The sequence below is a fragment of the Haliaeetus albicilla genome, chromosome 8 (genome assembly GCF_947461875.1).
Source record: "Haliaeetus albicilla chromosome 8, bHalAlb1.1, whole genome shotgun sequence".
Lineage (NCBI taxonomy): Eukaryota > Metazoa > Chordata > Aves > Accipitriformes > Accipitridae > Haliaeetus > Haliaeetus albicilla.
In genome coordinates, this window is record NC_091490.1 from 30,017,152 (window position 1) to 30,040,002 (window position 22,851).

Consider the following 22,851-nt stretch of genomic DNA (forward strand, 5'->3'; position numbering starts at 1 on the left):
ATGGCATTTCTGACCACACTACAGGATGAATTAGTCCAATATTAGAAATGCTCAAAAATATTTTTAAAATTAATTTTAAACTGGAAATAGAGTTTATGAATTTATCTGGCTTGTACTGTCAGTATTGGATTTTCCTGTGATACATCATTATGAATTATCACTGTAGTGCATTCATATTGTGAACACAAGAAACCCAGAACAGTATCTTCTAATTCAAGTTCTATGATTCACTTGCTTCAGTTACAACATACGGTTCACATGGAAAATCAATTGTAAAACATAGTGAAAAAGTGCAGAAGTTCTGTAGAGAAAAAATCTGGAAGATTTTGTAGGAAGAAGTGTCAAAAAGTCCCGTTGTGTGTAAAGTACTGCCAACATGAAGAATACATGTGAAGAAAAAAGATAGGTCAGTGATACATTTTTCCTGGTGTACAGGCATGTTTTCCTGGGAAATCACAAAATTCTACAGAAGAAATTCTCATCTTCTTCCCCTGCATGAGCAGGAGCAGCTGCTCAAATCAGGACTTGGTCTTTGCTGTAGGTGGGCATCTTCCCCTGGACTGCAGTTTCAGTAGGGCCGTGTGTAAAGACCTTTCTGCTTCTGGACAAGAAGAAAGAGCAAGTGTGTGAACATTGTGGAAATACTCATATTCCAAGAAAATTTCAGAACTGAGGGAAAGAGTACAGTGGTCTGTCATCTGAGAAAAAATTGAAAAATTGCCAAATCATTACTGCACACATGACAAGCAACACACGAGTCCTCCGATAATGCCTTTGCTCTCTGTTTAACAGACAGTTTTCCTTAAATCTTGGTCAAAGTATGCTGGCTGAACAGAATGAATTGAAAGCTTAAGTGTGAACAGTCAAAGACTGATACACTCAAAATCTTAACATAAGAATACAAAGACAAAGCTGAATCCTACTTGAAGTAGCCACTTAGTGTGCAAACCTTCTTCAACAATCCTGAATACCAGAAACCCCCAAAACCAAACAAAAATCAAAATGCAAGTATCCCAATGAAATCCATAACTTTTTTTTTTATTTAAAAAAAAAAAAAAATCAGATGGCTTTCTCAAACAATATCATTCTGTTCTGCCTATCTGTTTACTAAACAATCAATCTGCAGTCCAGAAACTATATGTATTACTTTATCAAGGATTTAGGGCCCAGTGGAAAGAGTCGTGATCCATGATTTGTGAATATAAAGTATTGGTTTCAATCCTGGACTGCAGAAAAGTCAACAGAAGTGTGTGCAACGGTGTGCAACCTTACTATTTTATGCTCTAAACCACAAAAATTTGAATCTGTCTTCTCAAGAATCAGCACTCCATCTTTATGCATATTTCTAGAAGGCCTTGACATTAAAAAGACACACACACAAACACATTCACAAAGACAGAAATTTATCTTCTTCCTCCTCCCACCAGAAAATAATCTTCCTAAAAAATAGAACTCTCCAGACAAAGAAGTACTTCATTGCTCAGACATCTCCACAGGAAAAGGTAAGGAAAAACAGACTATAACAATTATTAGTTGCTTCTGTTAACATTCAAAATCTTGTTGTAGACAACAATAAAACACACTTTCCATGTAAAGCCAAGAATTTGTTGTTACTTAATACCTTAACAGAATAATCAGAGAATTAATATTAGTTCAGATCAAATTATTAGAATAAAAACAAAGAGTAGAATACTACTACACAGAAAATAATAATAACAACAACAATAATTATAGTTAAACTTATTATTTGACTTCAGGCAAATGTTTTTGGAGGGAGGTACAGCAAGTTCTCAGCATCCCAGTCCCTTTGCTAGGAGGAATAGGATGTGATCTTCCACCCCCACCATCCCCCAGGGACATGCTTAGTATTTTCATGTTTTCTAACAAGCTTGTACACCTTGCTCTTCCTTCACTGGTGTGCAAGTTCATACTATATGTGAATTCACTGCATGTGGTGCATTTTGCATAGGTTAGATATCAGGGTTTTGTTCTCTTTGTTACTTCTAAACTAATTTTGTCCAACTCCAGGTCTTGGGTTTTTTAATTGACTATAGGTGAACTGTCCAGTGCCCAGCCTGTGCCCCATCTCTTATTATCCTGTGCTGGCCTCTTCTACACTGCAGCCTGTGTCCCCATGTCTTAAGGCTTCTGCTATCAGACTGAGCCTGTAGTCCTCCACACTACATCGTTATGTTCAAGTCATGTTCTGCTACACAAAACAACTACTTAATACTACTTATATAAAAACTCTGGTTGTACTATAGAAAGATAAACAACAGAAAAACAAATTAGCCATAGCCACCTAGTTGCTAGGAAAAAAAATAATTGTTACAGCTAGACTGAGTAAAATCAAAGCTACTGCCAGCAAGTCAAGAAAAGTTCAGACAGTGAAAGCCTGGTAAGGCTCAGTGCTAAGGCTTTGCAAATTCAATACAAAGTTTGTGACCTATTACTACCATTGGCAATACCTTATTACAGAGTTACACTTCCTACTTGTCTAGAAAAACACTAAGAATACACAGTGTAACGTAAATACCTATATCTGACTGAAGCTTTCAGAGATGCTAATAAAAAAAAGAATATTTACTGTAACAAGATTTTCAGTGGTACTCTGGTCTACCCTATTAACCCCAAAGGACACATTAAAAGCTCAGCACAATTTCGGATATTCCAGTGGTACTAGTATGATGGCCTAGTTTCCATTTAGAAGGACATTGGCTTGCCTTTGTTTTCATTTCCAGAGTGCTTCATTAAGTTTACAAATGTTTCATTAAGTTTTATTAAAAGCATTAAGCTGAGAGTAAGGAGCTGCTCTTTGCACACTGGGTGAAATGGACTCCACGGAAAAAGCCTACTACCAAGAGTGATCAAGAGTGATCTATGAATGCTTTAGCTAATTTGTGGTTTGAGGGAGGGTGATTTTTACTTGCTGTTTATTTAAGGGAATGAATTAACATTTTGCCAAACAGATCATATAAATAAATCACCATTTTGATTAGCTTTTTTTTTTTTTTTTTTTTTAAATTTCCCTGTAGCAAATGTATATTCTCCCTGTTAGCAGGCAGGCTGAACTGACTCATTTAGGAAGTACTGATGTTTTGCCAACTCAAGGACTTTACTGTAAGTCTGATGATACCTCATTTATCTTTTAAACTCCAGGTCTTGGAAAGCTGTCATTAAGTGAGTCTTCACTATGCACACACAAAATTTTCTAGTCCTCAAGCTAGGCTAGAAATAATTGATAATATAATGGGAATATAGTGGGGAATAGCCTTCCAGATGGAATGCTCCATACCAGGCTCAAGCTAAAAGAAAAATCTGAAGTTTTCCAAGCTGCCAAAGCCATCAAAGTTTCTGATATGTAATGTCTCCCATTTCTGTGGCAGATAAAAATCTCACTGTCTTTGCTCTGAGTACAACTGGTATCTGTGGCTGAAACTCCCTGGTGTGAAAAATCAAAACCAATACACTAAACAAGTCCAAGTCCTCAACTTTACAATGCAGTCTCATGTTTTTTTAAGTCTGATTCTGAGGTTCAAATACTTGTTGGTTTTGTTATCATGCTAAGTATATGTAATTTATGCTAATATATCTCTCTGATTACTGGTGTGTGTGTGTTTGGTTTTTAATTGGAAACTCACAACTAATCAAAAAGCTATATCTATCCTTGGCTGAACTTTAATTTTTATATTCAAAATTTTTTACATGCTACAATGTTCTTGGCTCCTTGAGAAGAAGATACTGTTTTCGGAGAAGAGTAAACTCTTCATTCAACATAGCCAACATTTTTGTCTTAGTTCTTATATAGTTTGTGCTAATTAGGACAGAACCTTAAATCTAATCTGCACCATACAGAACAACTATTTAATTTGTTAATGAAACTCTACCAAATTACTAATTTGAAAATAAACTGAGAGTGAGGAAGAAAGTGTGAGAAACAGCCCTATGACACCCAGGTGAGAGGGGAAGGAGGGGGAGGCGGTGCTCCAGGCACTGGAGCAGAGGTTCCCCTGCAGCCCATGGAAAGACCACAGTGGGGCAGATATTCACCTTGCAGCCTGCACAGAGGACCCCACACCAGAACAGGTTTACCCTGAAGGGCCTGTGGAGAGGACTCATGCTGAAGCTGGGGAAAAGTGGGAGAAGGAAAGAGCTACAGAGAGGAACTATTATGGACTGATTGCAACCCCCCCATTCCCCCATCACCTCTCTGGTAGGAAGGAGGTATAGCAGCTGGCAATAGAGGAGTGAATTTGAACCAGGAAAGAAGGGAGGAGCGGAGGGGGGTGGAAGCTGTTGTTTTAATTTGTCTTTGTTTTGTACTATCCAACTCTGGTTTTAATTAGCAATAAATAATTAATACTTTATTATTTTAATAATAAATATTAAGCTGTTGCAGTGAGCAGGGAACAGCCTGGGCACAGACCACTCTCAGCATGTAGGGAGATCTGGATCCCTGTAAACATACGATATATGAAATCTTTGGTGGTAGTACTTTAGCCATAATTAACTTCTTATTGAAAGGAGGTGGGGGAAGACAGAAATACTGAGTTTATAGATCTGTGTGGCTGCAGCCCACTCATTTAAATAACTTAAATGATTCTTATATCAATGTTAATGTATATCACAAACTCAATGACTGTATAAGCACAATTGTTTCAGCTGAGATCTTTCACAGCAGCAATGAGTATGGTACTAAACAAACTGTATCATCCCTGTGTATGATACATTCATCCTTACTTTTTCTACACAAAAATAAAGTACTATTTATCATAGAATGACTAAAAGGTTATTATATCAAACACAATTATGTAATAGCTTTTAATTTATGCAAAGAATCTTATTCATAATTGTAAGATTTTTTTTCCTCAAGTTTTCTCAACCATGTTTTGTACTTAGAACATTTATTTCTATTTTTCACCTTTTTTTTGTTCCCTAGAAGGTACAAGACAGGTTTATTGTTCTGTCTTCTGTTTTGTTTGAGTTGGTACTATTGTCTTGAGACACTGCTTTACTAAAGAACGTGTGATGAAATACCTCAGATAGAACAGTAAACTTGCTGTATTTTAGGATATCTTGAGAGATTGTTGCTGTAAATACACTGTTGTTACTCAAATCACTCGAAGTGTAATAAGGCTTTATTTTAATCCTTTTTAGAAATTTCCATTTTTCCATGTGTATTTCTTGCACCAAGGGAGAAAGAACTTTAAATATTTAACATCTGCAACATTTGATAGAAAATTATTGATGTTGTTGGCTGTAAGTATCTCTTCTCATGAGGAGACCACAAATCCTATCCTTAAGTTACTTTCTGATCTGGATTTTGTGGAGAAAATTATAAAATTAGCTGCTTTCAGAAATGAATAATCATGAATCTTTGGGTTTTCTACCTATCTGAAGTGGAACTCTAAATTAGATGGGTCACAGGAAAGAAAGCATTTCTACACAGAACTACAGCAATTAAGTGGACTCTGTAAAAATCATAATCTTGAAAGTTAAAGAGAATGCTGCAAAAAGCAGGAGCTTGAGAAACTGTGGGTTGTTTGGTTTTTTGGTGGTGTGGTTTTGTTTTCTTTTTTTTCTGTCTATGATTTCAGGGAGTTATAGCAAATAAATTGACACATTCTTCTATGTTCAAGTTTCCTCACTGTTTGCATCAAAGTTTCTACACTTACTTCATATTTTCAGTCACTCAGAACTCTATCCTTTGTCTTTGTCCTAAGAAAAATTTCAGTTAGCAGTATGAGCAGGAAAAAACCCAACATCTTGTCATTCCTTGGCAGTGGAAAAAAAAAAAAAAAAAAAGAGAAAACACTCAGGAGGAATAATGCACCAAGCAGCGTGAGACAGCCTTATCCTGCAGTACTTTAGTTTTAATGTGTTTTTGCAACGAGAACTGAGAATTTAATTTGGGCTTTACTACAATGCTGCATCATTAACTTCCAAACACCTCTAGAGCTTTTCCATTTCCCTGGCTTCATTGTTAAATCTTGAATTAGACTGCATTAGCCTTTAGTTCAGGTGCAGTATCCACCTCAGTCTTATGCAGCTGTTCTCTTCCTTTAGATAAATGTCCTATTTCTCCTCCTCTCTTCTTTCTGACATTTTTTTCCTTTCTTGAATGTTTGAGATGATAAAATCATTTGTACTAATATTTACTTTCACATCTAAAAAACTAACAGTTAACAAAGGACTGCAGGAAGATCCTATTCAACAGCTACGTGAATAACAGGGATGGTTAAGTGTTGTGGTTTAACCCCAGCCAGCAACTAAGCACCACGCAGCCACTCACTCACTCCTGACCCACCCAGTGGGATAGGGGAGAAAATCAGGAAAAGAAGTAAAACTCATGGGTTGAGATAAGAATGGTTTAATAGAACAGAAAAGAAGAAACTAATAATGATAATGATAACACTAATAAAATGACAACAGCAATAATGAAAGGATTGAAATGTACAAATGATGCGCAGTGCAATTGCTCACCACCCGCTGACTGACACCCAGCTAGTCCCCAAGCGGTGATTCCCCGGCCCCACTCCCCAGTTCCTATACTAAATGGGACGTCCCCAGGTGCCCTGGCTGTGTCCTGTGCCAACTTCTTGTGCCCCTCCAGCTTTCTTGCTGGCTGGGCATGAGAAGCTGAAAAATCCTTGACTATAGTCTAAACACTACTTAGCAACAACTGAAAACGTCAGTGTTATCAACATTCTTGGCATACTGAACTCAAAACATAGCACCGTACCAGCTACTAGGAAGACAATTAACTCCATCCCAGCTGAAACCAGGACATTAAGAGAGACTATAAATACGATTTTGTGATGTTTTAAGTTCTTCTTTCATTCTACTTCAGTGAAAATGTTAAACCTTAAAAGGCTTTGAAAAAACCATAATGTTGCAAATATCTAGTTTTTGCTCAGAGAAGTGTGGTTTTCGTTTCATCTTCTCAACCAGTGGATTTACCAGGATGTCATAAAACTTTCAGGGAGAAAGGCTGTCAAAATACACACAACTCCATGAGATATTTAGCTTTCAATTAAATGGAATTTTCTACTGAAAAACTTTCTGACCAACCTCGGTGAATGATAACAACTCTGACAGATCTCTCTTACGTGGGAAGATTTAAGAGAGAGTATGTGTTATATGTACATTCACCTCAGTAACTCCTTTTTCTTGTAGTAACAAGATTTTTCCTATTCTCTCACCAGGCTCTACATCATCACCTGCAAGGAAAGTTAGGTGTCAATGCCAAACTCAAATCAATAAAGAGCTGAAGTACCTGTAATGGTGCCAGAGGTAATGTTTCAATTAATCTTTCTGAATTAATGTCTTCTTCATTTCCAGGAAGTCCAGGGGGATATGTAATGGACCGCATTTGCACTATTAAAATACTATGAGAAAAAAGTTGGTTCTTTAATTTGGATTACAGACCTGCAGGAGGAATTAGGTAGGGGGAACACCATGATGAACCAGTTTGATTCTGGGAAAAAGCAGAGAAACACACAGTCCCTTTTTATTCTCTTCTGCAACCAGGTAGACAAGCAAAGAGGAATATTGTGCCTGCATTGTACTGCCACCAGAGGCACACAAATTTGCTGCCAATTCAGCCTAAAATTAATCACTGGCCCTGGCGACTGGTGGATTTGTGATATTGCAGAGACACCTCTCCAACTGAGCTCCTCTTTCAGTCTGGAATATTTGGAGTGGTCATCTAGCATCAAAATCAATTGGAGAGAGTAAATATTGCTCAAACTGCCAGACCCGTCCAAGTTAATGACGGTGACTGCGAGACTCTGGTCCCCATGAGCTCTATAATCGCCTCAAGGAGAATGAGCGACTTGTGCTCTCCTCTCCAAACACAGGGTACAGTCACCTGCTGCCTTTCTCTCCTACGGTCTCTTTTATAATAGTCAAGCTATTATAATCTGGCTGTACATAATGGTGATGAAACTTTCTAGCAGCACTGCTGATAATGCTGTTATTACTTGGTAATTTCTTCCATTGTGAACACAGGAATGCAATGATTGTTTGCCTGATGCTTGATTGTGATTTTGTTAATATGGAGCTTTCACTTGCCAACAACCAAGAAAGTATCTGATTAACTCTTTTTTTGTGTACTGTTAAAGATATTCGAGTCTCTGCTCTCCTGCTAGGCCGAATAGCAGGAGGGCTCCTCATTACTTCATTCACTGTTTAGTAACAAAACAGCTGTAGGAGTTCAAATGAATGGCTGCATGGCAGAAAGACTGCCATGTTGCTCCAGCACAGCATCTTTTGCACCTTGTCATAGCTAAGTATACATAGATGCTGCCTGTAAGCAGCATACTAAGATTACCACTGTGTAATTTAGTTCTGTTGGCTGTCGGAGTTTAGTAATTCAATACAACTCATTGTAAAGTTGCCACAAAGGAGAAGCAAACGGATCTGAAATGTAAGAACTTCTCTGCAATTTCTTATTGATTCATAATGAAAACTGTCCCTTAACATTAGAAAAGTGAGTATTTCTTAAAATATTTAGAGCTTCATTCTCTGAGGTCCTGTGTACTTCTGGAGAAGTCACAAAGAATTTAAGTGATACAGGCATCCCTTAGAGTCTCTCAGCATGTCATTGTTTGGGGCCTAAAACCAGTACAAACAGTGCAAAATTATTCCCTTCTCAACTATTTATATTTTAAAAAAAGAAAAAATGCAGGGAAATTATTTGATATAATATGAAAAATACATTCAGAAAGTACCAGAATCCTACCATTCGAAGCTGTAAGAATACTTACATCGGCAGAATATTCTTACTTAAAATTAGTTTCTCTCATAAAGCTGTATGGAAAAGATGCCAAAGTTCAGTATACTAATGACTGATGGGGGGAGGTTGCAGAATACACACAGACATTTGTTAAGAGGATTATTTTGCATGAAGCATTTCCAGGGACACTGAAACCTTTATTAAGGACCATATCTATACCAAGGTTTCCTTTCAAGACCATGTACTTCTAGAGGAATAACTCTAGGCAATCATATTTTCTACCTGACAATCTCAGGGCCTCTGTCAGAAGAAAGTAACTGTATTTTAAGTGGTGACATGCTTGTAGAAATAACAGTTCATGAAAGCTGAGTGGGTTTTTTGGGGGGCGGGGGCGGTGTTTAAAGATCTGTGGAACTTTAGTGGATATTTTTCTAAGGCTCTGTGCGATTACTAATAACTTCTGTTCAAGGCATTGACATTTATGAAGACTGTAAAGGAAGTGCTCTAGCTCAGACTCAGTCTAACGAATCTGAGCAGGGTTAGGAATAGGCTCAGATATTTGCTTATTGATAAAGAATAGTATTTAAAATACTGAAAAAAACCAGTCATTACTTAAGGCCCAGATAGAGCATTACGTGTAATTCTAAGATTGCCTTATACATTTTTCTTCATTTATCTTAACAAAATTTGGCAAGTTATTTATAAATAAGAAAAACAATTTTGGGAGTGGCAACATTACTACATCTAGAAGATAGTTTCCTACTGCTAGTCCCATTAATCAGGGTGGGATGCAATCCTAAGCCTACAAATGATCAGTAGAGAAAAAAAATACAACGGAAGGAAGATATCAGCTTTAGTACAGTGTGCTCAAAAATATATTTAGAACTTATCAGTATGTCAAATAGTCACTCAGCAACTACCCCTCATTTGTCCTGTGAAGACACAGATTTTCTATCTTTTTTTGTATATTCAACTGATAAAATTATCTAATGAATAATTAATTGAAAGCACCTGCAGCACATGGAAGACTTGGAAATGAAATCAATCAATTGGCATCTGAAATTCGTATTATTAAGTTTCAACATCTGATGATGAGGGAGAAAATGGTCTGTGTGTTCCTCACTCAATGACAACTGTATCTATAACCTAGGCTGGAATTCAGCTCAGTCCTAAAACAGCTTCACACTCAGAATTAGCATAAGGCCAGTAGCATTTCTTCACATTTATGATGGTGTCATTAATACCAGAATCTGGCCATAAGCATTCATAGAAAACTCAGATATGATATAGCTCCACTGTATTTTGCAGCCTATAAGGCAATAAATGTCTCCCCCAGAACAGCTTATAAATTCTAACTCTCACAAATAACAACATTATCACCATTCGATGAGGGAAGGCTAATAAATTTTAACAATAACCAAAGCAAAAATAATGCCCTAAAACCCAAGTGAATGAACTGTTCCAACAGAGCTGGATGAAAACCAAGGAAACATTAAGAAGCATAAATACAGTACAGTGCACTACTTAAAAATTTGGGTTATTTCAACCCTTCAAGAACCAATAAGGTTCCAAGTTGCTCCCCTTTATGGGAACAGAAACTCTCATCAGATCTCATCATATATATGCAAATGCATGATAGAACAAAAATATTGACAGTTAAGTACCAAGGATACAAACCTACATTGTCAGAAAGAAAATTTGGTGGTTAAAAGATTTAAATACAATTTGGTAATTCAAAAGTTCTAAATGTACACAGTTCCTCATACTACATTAAATCAAAACCCGTGTTATGTGCCTCCTCCCCCCCCCGCCCTGAAAAAATATTGAGACTTATCTCTGGTGAGGGGTAAGGCTTATCCAAAATCAGCAAGAGAACGTGCATTAACTCTTTCATTGAGTCTGCCATTGCAAACAGTGCATATCGCTATTCTAATGAAATGCATCAAGGGATAAACAATTATTTTTTGTCTCCTTGTATCTTGTCTATGAAAATTTATTTCCTTGCTTGTACTTTTTTGTGCATTGTACAATATCATAATGACTAGCACATTGTTATGGGTTTGTGTGGCACGGTTTGCAGGTTTTTTTGGTAGTGGGGGAGGGGCCACAGGGGTGGCTCCTGTGAGAAGCTGCTGGAAGCTTCCCCGGCTCCAAGCCGGATCCGCCTCTGGCCCAGGCCGAGCCCGTCAGCCGTCAGCGACGGCGGTAGCGCCTCTGGGAGAACAGATTTGAGAAGGGGAACGTGCAGTCAGTAGGGGGATTGGAATGGGAGAGGAACCCCTCTGCAGATACCGAGGTCCGTGAGGAAGGAAGGAGGGGCGCCTGAGGAGGTGGATGCCCCCCCCGCAGCCCGTGGGGAGACGGCAGGCTGTCCCCCCCTGGCCCATGGAGGGGAGCGGGGGAGTGGAGGCCCCCCAAGATGGCCGTGACTCCATGGGAGAGCCCGCGCTGGAGCAGCGTGTGACTGAAGATCAGCCCGCGGAAAGGACCCACGTCGGGGGAGTTCGTGAGGAACTGCAGCCCACAGAAAGGACCCACACCAGGGAAGTTCGTGGAGGACTGGCTGTCTCCCACGGCGGAGCAGGGGCCGAGTGAGGAGTCCTCCTCCCCCTGAGGAGGAAGGAGCGGCAGAGAGCAGGTGTGGGGAGCCGACCCCAACCCCCATCCCCTGTTCCCCTGCGCCGCTGGGGGGAGGAGGGAGAGAGAACCGGGAGTGGGGTTGAGGTGGGAAGGAGGGAGGGGTGGGGGAAGATGTTCTCACGTTTGGTTTTGCTTCCTAATATCCTTGGTTTGTTTTGACTTGTAGTAAATTAAATTGGTTTGGTTTCTTCCCCAAGTTGAGCCTGTCTTTTGCCTGTGACCGTAAGTGGTGAGTGATCCCTCCCAGTCCTTATCTCGACCCATGAGCCCGCCTTTATATTTTCTCCTCATCCCACTGTGGCTGGGGGGGGGAGTGAGTGAGCCGCTGTGTGGTGCTTTGTTACTGGCTGGGCTGAAACTACAACACACATACAGAGTCACAGAAAATGGGACTGGCTGGAACACTATTTAGTCCATTTTCTTACAGCAAGACAGCACAAACCAAATGCGGTTGCTGGCAGATGGTCGTCTACTTTGTTCTCACAGAACTTCAGTAACTGAACCTCCACAACCCTCCCATATAATTTATTCCAGCAGTTCACAATTCTTACATTAGCTAACAGAATATGTTTTTAATATCAAATCATAGCAAGAAAAGATTATGGTTTAAGCCATATGTTTTCGCTTTCTTCACAATGGACAGGGAAAGTGGATGATTTCCTTTCCCTTTGAAGTTTGTTATAAAAACCATTGTTTTCTTTCCAGAGTAAATATGCAGAAGAAAGTTACAGAGAATTAATGATCTCATAGTCCCTCTAAGGACTTTGAAATAACCTAGGTAGCTCTCACTAAATTTATTATTGAACTTTCTCTTATTAAAAATTGTTCATAAGAAATGCTTCCTAACAACACAAGGGAAGTTTGACATGCCTGGCAAAAAAACTATGCTTGCACCTTCAGTGTTTGATTACCAAAGTAAAGTTAGATGAACATTTAAAAGGCCTCACAAAAGCCAAAAGAAAGTTTCTCTGCAGATACAATACAGTGCTTTCTTGTATTTATTGATCTCAGTGATTCCAAGACAGATTTCCTTACCTAGTGGTTAAAAAGGTGCTCTTTCCCCCCACTGCTAGTCTTGTAAATGATTTGCACCTACTGTAGGCTAACATCCCTGCTTTGTCAGCCCTATTTCCTATTTCATTGTTCCTAGCACAGTTTCTATAGGAATTCTTGATTTTGCCTGTGGTCAGCATCAGCTGTGTCCCTTAGCAGGGAAGGGTGGGGGGCAGAGTGGGAAAGGGGAAGCTAAATCTTTTCTTTAGCTCAAGTTGCAGAAGAGGTGGTGTGGCACAACTGACTGGATTTGTAACTACTGCAAATGCTGCTGAATTCTCCAAATTATGGGCAGCATGAAGGCTCAGCTCCCACCAAAAATAGGAATCCACTCTCAAAAGTATTGTTCAACCTTAAACAAGGCTAGAGTATTATGGCACTGGAAATGGAACCAACACTTTCCTTAGGCACTACCATGGTGCAAGCAGTAAAATTTTATTTTTTGTCATTACTGGTACAAGTATAGTCAGAACCATACTGGTTGCACAGATTTGGAGAAATAAGAAATTTTGGAGTTGTAGTTTTTTGAGAACTGATTTTACCATTAAGCAACATAGAGAATAATGTAATATAGAGTTCCTATCCTCAGCAATAAAGGAATTCATAGACAAGACTGAGATTTAGACACTTTTTTTTTTTTTTTACTAGACTAATGCTATAGTACATTGACACACTGGGAAATCAAGAGAAGAAGGCTCCAGCTGAAAGACCGTGATTGGGTATAAATGGTAAGTCAGTGCTTAGAAATGCTGCAAAGAATGCCACTACCTGTATATTTAAGGAGTAGAAAGGTGGTTGACAATTCTTATTTAGGGAGGACTGATGTGTACATTTGACTCTTCTAACTTTATACTTATTGGAGAAAAGAGTAAAAATACAGATAAAGATTAAACTGAATAGAGGCGGATAGATTTCCTTGTAGTAGCCAAAATAGACACATTTATTCAGGTTGAAATGACACACTGTCTTTTTAAGAAGATGTCCATATCCCTAACATGTAAGAAATTTTATTTAGGAACAATTTACATGAAGAACACTTTTAGTTATCCTGTGTCCACAGTCAGTTTGGCTGCCTGGTTCATAAGTGCTGTATAACAGACAACTAATTGACAGAAGCTCATTTTGTTGCTTTAGCTATGCAATTATTCCTCTAATCCACTACAAAAGATGACAAATAGGAGAGCAAAAAAGCTATCAGGTTAAAGAATTGCATTTCTTCTTCAATTTCAGGAGGATTACAAATTTTCTGGATGTCTAAGACTGACATCTTTTAGGCTAATATGAGTGATGAAATCTATACCATTGGACGTAAGAAGGCAGTAAAGTAGCCAAAAATTAATGCAAAAACCCCCTAGTTAAGCACGAGAATATTCATGTCTACTTTCTAAGTTGAATTTATCTGATACTACCTCAAAATGTAATTTCTCCTGAAGGAGGGCTTTAAAAGTCTGCAGTGATTTTATTCCTGAGCCACATAGCTAGCACTGTCTCAGCAGCAATCCTTTCATAGTGGTACTCTAGTCTCTCTCTATATATGATGAATGGAAACCTCAGGCAGCAATGGATTCGATGTATTGTATAAATCATTTTTTTGGTTTATTATCTGTATCTTCAAGAGAAAAAGATTGAAACTATTCACATCAGAAATCCCATCTTTTATGTTATAAACTCTCTAGTCTCCCTTGGGGAGAAGCTGTAGCTTGTGAACCTGTTTGCCAAGTCTTCTAAAGACATGACGTCCAGTTAAATTCAGATACTCATGAGCATTGTCCTGACTGAATAAATCACAATTTAGGCTTATTACCCATATCAGCTAGAGAAAACCTTTGTGAATCAACATGTGTTTGCAAGAGCATTATCAGCACAAAGGTAAGCCCTTCCTGCTATCCCAATTAGCTGATTCCCCCCTCCACAAAGAAAATGTTTATTTCCTTCATACAAATTATTTGATCCAACAGTATCATTAGCATTTAACAAAATAGCATCAGTAATCACATTTTTTTCTGCAAATTCTCTATATAATATGCATATTAAATGTGTTTATTAACTGTTCAGATGAAAAAATAGAGTACAAGTTCTCAGTCTCCAATATTATACTACTAAAAACAATTCAGCTATTGGAGTAGGGTTAGTAATAGAACTACGAGTATGTAAACCTCTGTTTGACGGTTCAAATTCTTCCTGAATTATTTCCATCTAAAACACATTGTCAGATTTGGTCAAACTAAATGTCCAATTAAAATAGGTTGTGAATTCCCTGAAAGTTACTGGTTACCAGTTCTATTCAGGAGCTTCCCTGGTTACTAGTGAACAGAAATTCCCTTTTTACTACAGAAATCAGAAATTCATATTAAAAACCCCATACCCTTGAAACAGAATGTGTATTTTCTAAAACTCTGTCTCCTAAGAAGAATATAATGAAAATATACTTCAGAGCTATTAAAAGATTATTCCACAGAACTGAAATGAAGATGTAGTTTTTTGTGTGGCATTGAATTTCCAAAAGTTGTCATTGCAGGAAAATATTGTTTTAACCACTGATATTTCATTTTCAACTGGTTTAAGCAATGGGTTTAGAAAAATTTTAGAAAAATATTGTGAACTTGCATATACATTTTATATTCTTTCATGATTGTTCAGCAAGTAACAAGATACTAAAAATGACATTATCAGAATAATATACCAGTGTTGGAATGAAGGAGTTAGACTTTGATATATTGAATATATTATGCATTTCAGATAAACTTCGATACAAAAAAAGACATTGTTGTCAGTGCAGCAGAAGCTTTTTGTTAATTAAAAAATACATATTTTGACTCATTATATCATATTATGCCATTAAGTCATAGTATGCACCATTACTATTTTATCACATAATGTAAAAAACCCCGTTAAATTACAGAATACTAAAAAAATATCCTATTTTAAATCACAGCTTACTCATAGCTACCTAACTGTGGTAGTTTAATTTTGCAAAAAGCTGGTTTATCAAGATCTTTCATCCGATCCGAAACAATTTAGTTTCCAGTGAGAATTTGAGGGAAATGCCATTTTGAAAAGTGTCTGTCATTCCTATGCACAAGTGATCTACAGTAGCTGGTGAGTTTTGTATGGTAGCTTTCAATATACCTCAGAGTATTGCCTTGCAGAGCTGCCTCTACATGTTTTGGTTTAGACATATCCTGTAGTATATAAAAAAGCATTCATAATTTTTAGGTTTCTTGATAAAGAGAGAACCTTTCAACTTTATTAAATCATGCACTTCTATATTAACAAGACTTACAGGCATTATGCTTTAGGCCTGATTGAAAATACTTTGAAATCAATAGGAGTCATTTCATTGACTTTAAGTGGGATTAGATCACACACCGGGCAGAATCAATGGACGTTGAATTCAATACGATCATTTTTTTTAAGATTTTTTTTGTTAGGTCTTTAGATAATTTTCACTTACTATATTTCATGTTATGTGTGCTGAAAAGACAAAGTCACAGTATTTTTTTATTGATTTCCCTGTGTTCCATGATTGCATCCTAACTCTTCTCTTTGGCTTCCATTCTTCAGGGTTTCATTGGGATTGGTACTGATGCATGCCTGGCATGTTTTTGTGTTTTTTGTTTTGTTTTTTTTTTTTGCTTTGGTTTTTTTTTTTTCAGTCATAGGATTTTATGATGGAAGTGTTGTGAAAAATTTAAAAAAGTTTTATTTCCCTTAATAATTAATGTCCTATGATTTATGAGTAACTCAAGGGAAAGTATATAAATAAAGAAGACAGCATTTTATGGAAACTTCACACTCTGGCTTTCCTGTTTTAGAAGGCTGATAAGGGTACAGAAAGAATGATGGATGCTACATAATAAGTAAAGGAAGCTTGTTGTGAATTGGAAAACGTGCACATGTTTACACAATTAATATCACTAAGTTAGACTATAAATTGTATAGTTATTTATTAACTGATTCAATGTAAAGTTACTTTATTGAGAAAGGAAACAAATGAAATAATGTTTAATTGCAGAAGAAAATGTTGAGTTACATTAGTAAGAGATATGAGGGATTTTTACTTTTTATTCTTTCTACTTTTCTTTGGACCTTTATGTTGAATGGGACATTCAAATTGTACTGTTCAACAGTGGTAATTTCTGACAGAGGAATGATCTGGCTCAGAGGGCAAGAAGGCCCAACTGCAGAAGGGGTTAATCTGGCTGGAAGCAGGAGTGCCAGAGACAGAAGGACTCCCTGCAAGGCAGTGAAATTTCTCTTGTTAATGAGATAAGGAACAGACACAGCATTGTCTTGTAGCCATCCTGGAATATATGTGCTCAGGGGCCACCTTTGGGCAGCAGAGCTGGGCTGGGGAATGGCCCAAGGCCCAGCTGAGATGCCCCATATTCACAGTATTGGTGCTGGTGCAAGTGTGTATAAGCTGTTGGCTCATGATGCATCTTTGCAGTCTCCTTGTTGAGCTACTTATGGCGGTAGTAATCTGTTCAATGCATTGTTCTTTTTTGTTTTTTTGTTTTGTTTTGTTTTCTGGGGTTTGAGTTTTTTAAATTTAAACACAAATCTGTGTCTAATTTGCCTCAAGGGGTACAATAAAAATTCCCCAGCTTATGCAGAGATTCTCATTACTTTTAGAAATGGTGAAATTAACAGTAAAGAAAAGAAGATGGAATGTTTTCTCCTGCTTGTAGTTTAAAAATCTCTCCTCAGAAACAAGTAAAAATAATTCAAAATACTCCGCTTTAACCTGAGACAGTCTCCTGTCTCCCGGTTAACTTTTCTGCCTCAGTTAATTAATGCTTCAAGTATTTTGTCTCATTCTTCTCTTTCTAAAGAAACCAAAGTAGTCTCTTCAGAAAAACAAAGAAATTAGAATTCCATTCACTGGTATAAGTGGCTCACTTGGGGTAGTGATTTTTCAAAGTAATATGACATGTACATGTAATAACTACAGCTCACTGTAAAGGCTCATAATTTAAAGATGCAAATTATCAGATACAAACCATATACTTGGGTTTTTCCTTGAGTATCAGATTTGCAGGATGAAATACACTTAATGTGAATGCAGGTTAAGTTCATGAATACTTCAGTGTTTTTTTCAAAATAAATCGATTTAACGATACTTTAGTATGGTATATAAATTCCTATAAAACCAGAGAAATGGGAACAAAGCAACATGAATAAACAGTGAAAAACATTTTTTTCTGGAGTTTAATGTGTGTATAGGATTTCAGGAGCACAACTCAGGATCAAAGCAAAGTTGTTGTTACTGAGATATTTAGTATTTATTTCAACCAGTGTGGAAACCTCTATGAAAGAGTTCTAGTCTCTATTCTTAGGATCACTCACAGTAATCTTTGTGGCGGTATTTTTTAGTAATTTTATTTTGATTATGTGTATTCCTTAGCACATGATTTCTTTAAGCAATCTATCCAGATAATACAGAACATAGGTTATTAAAAAATTAGCAGGATTTATTTTTGACACATTTAAAAAGTATTTTTTATTTCAGATTTTTTACTAAAAAGAATTTTTTTTTAAAGTAAAACAAATATTCTCATTTCAGCTATAACACAAGTTGTTCTTTCATTATTACAATACACAAAGTTATATTTTCCTCTGGCTTTGTGTTTTATGATTAGATTTCTCTGTATCCACAGTAGGTGTAACCTGTGAGTGAAACTTATTCATTAGGATGAAAATTCCTGATATAATTCTTTTATATGGATCCTTTTGTGTCTAATAGAGTGGCCTTCTTCAATAATGCAGTACTTCATTTTCTGTCTTCTGTCTTGCCATCTATTTTAGCAAGAATTTAATACTGTACTCCTGCCAAAAACTGCTTAAGGTTGGCCAACAGATTAGAATATTTTATGGACAAGGGAAGTCATAAACACCTACATGCAAAGGGACAGCATAGTGAAATGGGTAAATTTCCTGAAAGAAGAAACAACAACACTAATTTTAAGATTTGAAAATGTTTCTCCATCTTCACCTTTTGATCCCTACTGGAAAGCATAATGAGGATATAAATGAGTAAGGAAAAAAAAAAAGTTTTCTTTTAACTGTCTCTTATTTAAAAAAACAAAACAAAACACAACCTATCATTTTTGCCTCTAATAAGTAGAAGGGTTTTTTAAATTTTGACAGAATCACTATTAATGTATTTAAATAAAATTCTAAATGAAAAAGCAAAACCCCAAATTCCTACAGTAAAGCTTATACCATAGCATTACAGTGACATTTAGGAATCTACAAGTTTTTTGCAAAAATATGTATGAACACACAGGCTTTTTAGCACTCAGAGTTTAAAGGTGTAATGCATATGTGTATTCCCTTTTAATTTCATATATTCATCAGCTGATCTTAGGTAATGAGAAGAACAATAGATTTAGTAGTTAATACATTATAACTGTGCAAATTCTTATGTTTTTCTCATTCAGCTATGCCTCCTGGGAAAGGTTTGTGCTATAGGAGCATAGAACCACCATGACACTCATTAGGATTGATTGCCTTGTGGACTGAGTAGGTGCCCTATCATTTTAACTTTAGTCACTGTGCAACCAGGTTACAGCAAGGAAAGCAGGAAGACCTACAGACCAAACTTTCCTGCTTGCTGGAAGGAGGAAACAGTTGATGTTAAGACAAATTAGAATCCAGAAATTAGCCATTCCTATGCTCAAGGCTACCACTTGAGTCTCGTTGGGTATGTTAACAATTAGTGGACATCACTTGTCTTAACACTGTCCAAATACTAGAAAAGTTATAAGAGGTTCTAGATTCTCCTCGAGGGTCCAGACACTTACAGGTTTGGCATTAGTCCTCTATTTCTGTTAGGGAACTAAGCTTTTTGCTTGACTTAGACTGTCCTGTTTATTTTCCATTTAACACAGAGCTTCTATTTAATCCCTTTTCAGCTGAGTAATGATTATTTTTTATAGGAATAACACTTTTGGTTCCTGTTACAATATTTAATATTTATATAAAAAGATAATACAGACTTTATTCAAAATGGTCCACAAAGAAAGATGTTTAAAATGCCAGAAAGATTTTGAAGTTAAGTATTTGAGTTCCATTCCTGATTTCATAATTCTTGTGCAAAAGAGTAACTTGAAGTTACCTTGCTTTATATATAGTACTTTAATGTCTGTTTTTCAGTTTCTCTCATTGAAAAAAAGCAGACTGGTACTACAAAAACTTTACTAAATCCATACTGAACAAACTCTAAATCAAATTTCTCTTACAGGAAAAAAAAAAGTAGAATATTTGCTTTCCTGGAGCACTGTTCAACAGTGATAGCACTTTACTTAATATGTATGTACAACTGCATTTTCTAATGCAGTACCAGGCAAATATTGATCTCTCGCCATAAACAAAATTCAATGAAATTTTCATTGAATAGAACACATATAAACTAAGATATTAGCATTGTAGAAAGTCTCTGACTTTATTAGACTCCTTTTAAGAAAAAAGAGATCCAATAATCCATGATGGCCGCAATAGGAGCCATTTCCAGGTTCCATCAGTTGAGAACTTTTCTCCTTTTGGATGCTGCATATAATCACTAGTATCAACATCACTGATGCCTCAGTCTGCTGCCTTAATTTATTCTCTCCTCCATTCAGGACTTTGAAAATATGTGTGGACTCTACCACAATATCTCAACATCTTACCACATCTCAACCACATCTCAACACCAACACATCTGTACTTTGGCTTCATATCACTTCTGTGAAGGAACATTTTTTTCCAATTCAGGTATCTCAGTCCCTGAGTCAGAAAGTCATCCTGGTTTCATGGAGTGTGCACACACTTCCCGTTAGCTCCAGTGCTTGTATTTGAACTTGAATATAGCCTCCCAAGTCATACTGCTTACTTTCATCTGAGTATCGTCTGCATCATAACTAATTCGACAGGTGTTTGGCAAGGTGCTTCAGGCCCAGGAGAGACTGCCGGAAATCCATACCTCATTTTTCCAGGCAGCCAGAGTGTAACAAACCAAATCTACAGCTAATACGAGAAAAGGTATAGGGAACTGGCCAGAAAATCCAAGAGCATCCTTCACAAATACCTACTTTCTCTTGTAAACACAATCCTCTTGCTTCACATTGAAATGAAAAACAAATACCAAGTTGAATTTATTACAACAAACAAAGCTGAAAACCCCCAAAATAACATGCAAGGAACTGGTTAGAAGATGTAAAAAGTATAGAAAAAAATCTTACTTTTATTAGAGAGTGATTGTTACTGCCATGCCAACAAACCTGATCATCAGAGATGTATTTGTTAGCATAGCTCATACAAGTTCCCTGCATAAAATTGGTTAACTAATAAAAATTCATTCATTTTTGGTCACATTCTTTACTCACACTGTTATTTTCTAGCAAAGATGCACTTGACAAGGAAAAGATTTTTCACTCTTGTTTGACATACTTATGCTGGCAAAACCTTCAAGCATAGCTCAAGCCAGAAAAGCACTGGAGAATACTCCCTGAGCAAAGCATAACTGAAAAGAAAATTAATAACCCTTCTTTAGATAAATGCAACAGAGGACAAGAATTAAATATTTTTCAGTGGAACATCTAAAGGAGTGATTCAATGTTTTTATAGTATTCAAGGACTTTTTAAATAGCCAATTTATTTATTATTTAGTAAAAGCCAATGCAAGTAGCTCACTGCCTTAAAGAAAATCTTCACATGCATTGACACAAACTGAAATTCCCTCACAGCCTAAGCCTATGGTTCCAGTTCAAAGTGCCAATTGACTTAAAAGGTAAATAAGAAATACTCTCACCCCTATGTTCAGTATAAGAAGGAGCAATATTTTACAAGGTCTGTTAAAGCAGCTCCTAGCTCTTCATGCAATATTTCTGACATATGTTGTTTCAATGTGATGTTTCCATTGGCACTCTAACACTTCAGCCAGCCATGAAAAACTGAAAAATGACTTTGTGCAATTGAAATGACAAATACAGATTTGCAGGATCAGCCTTCAGCAAGAGTCAATGATCATAAATTCCATGTTTCCATTGTCTCCTTGAAAAATTTATGATGTAGTTTGGCTTACTTTTTAAATGAATGCTGAACACACATTGTCAGCAGAAGGATTCCACAACTCTGTAAGCAATAACACTTTTTTTTAGATCCTGAAGATTTGTCCCAGTGGGAAGGTTTGCAGCTTTACAGAAGCTGGTTGGACAGCAATTTATTACTTTATTTAGGCTTTCTATTGTATTTTTATTGTGTTTTACTTATTTATGATTTATTCTATACCATCTAGAAATGTGCTTCTAGAAGATGCTGCTAGACCAGAGCCATGTTGTGCAAAGCAATGTGGAAGTTTTAAATCCCCCATATCCTAAGATCTTCACACTGTAAAGATAAAATAAGAAGCAAGAAGAGAATACATATAAAAATAGGATAGGATCTTCCTTTGACAGGAAAAGGAAAAAAAGCCCCAGACAAAACCAGGAATACTCCTAGATTTTCCTACACTTCCCATCTCTTCCATAATCATATTCATAATCTATCTGAATCAAATCACTTAGCCCCTTTATGCTTCAATTCTCTATGTATGAAACAGGAATAATGGATTTACCTCTGTTCCAACTGCATATTTACTGTAGGCAGGGAGGATTTTGGTCGTCTTTACTAATCTTCCGCTTCTCTTCCTTTGCAGTGACACAGGGAACTCACTCATTCCCTCTACCTCCTCTAATATCACACATGAGACAAGGGGAAGCTGGAAAGAATTTTCAAGACCCTCAACAGCAGGTCTGCAATATTCAGGCATATTGCCATCACCATAATCAAGTGTAAGATAAGGCTCTGCCTCTCACCAATTGTGGGCTACCTGCAGGCCTTGGTCTTTTCTGATCTCACCAGTTAACTCCTCATCTGCCTCATAGGTTTTGCCCTATAACTACTACCTTGACTGAGCCTATTAGGGACTGCAAGTATAAAAGTATACAATTCTTTATATCTTCATCTTCACATATTCTTTGCCTTCATCATCACACCCATTATCTGATTTCTTCCCTAGTTACTCATTTTCACCTCTCCTTGTAATCCAGGGGGGCACCAGTTTGTTTTGTTCTGCAGTCTGCTAAAGTGGGGGATCATGACCCAGACTTTTACTTTTGTTTAATTACTTTCTGTTCACATTTAAATTATTCCATTAGCTCGTATTAAAGAATGTTTTATTTATTTTATACCTATGCTCTTATGGTTACATATATTTCATTTTTATAGCTCTCTCTATATAAATATACACATATAATAGTGTCTACTATATATGTAATATTTATATTTATTATTTAATATTAAAATTTAAATATTATATATTTATACATATTGGTACACTCCTTTATATATATATTTCTATATATGCACATATTGTGTATAAATCTATCTATGTGTTC

At 36.7% G+C, this 22,851-nt stretch overlaps 1 long non-coding RNA gene across 1 annotated transcript in view; it reads right to left on the reverse strand.

Moving 5' to 3' along the window:
- Positions 1–22,311, reverse strand: part of LOC138686444 (uncharacterized) — an 86,759-nt gene extending 64,448 nt beyond the window's left edge. The window contains exons 1-2 of the long non-coding RNA XR_011325828.1: positions 22,029–22,311; positions 20,800–20,936 (exon numbers count right to left, since the gene is read on the reverse strand). This is a non-coding gene — a long non-coding RNA (uncharacterized lncRNA). The remainder of the gene's footprint in view (positions 1–20,799; positions 20,937–22,028) is intronic.
- Positions 22,312–22,851: the final 540 nt, after the last annotated feature.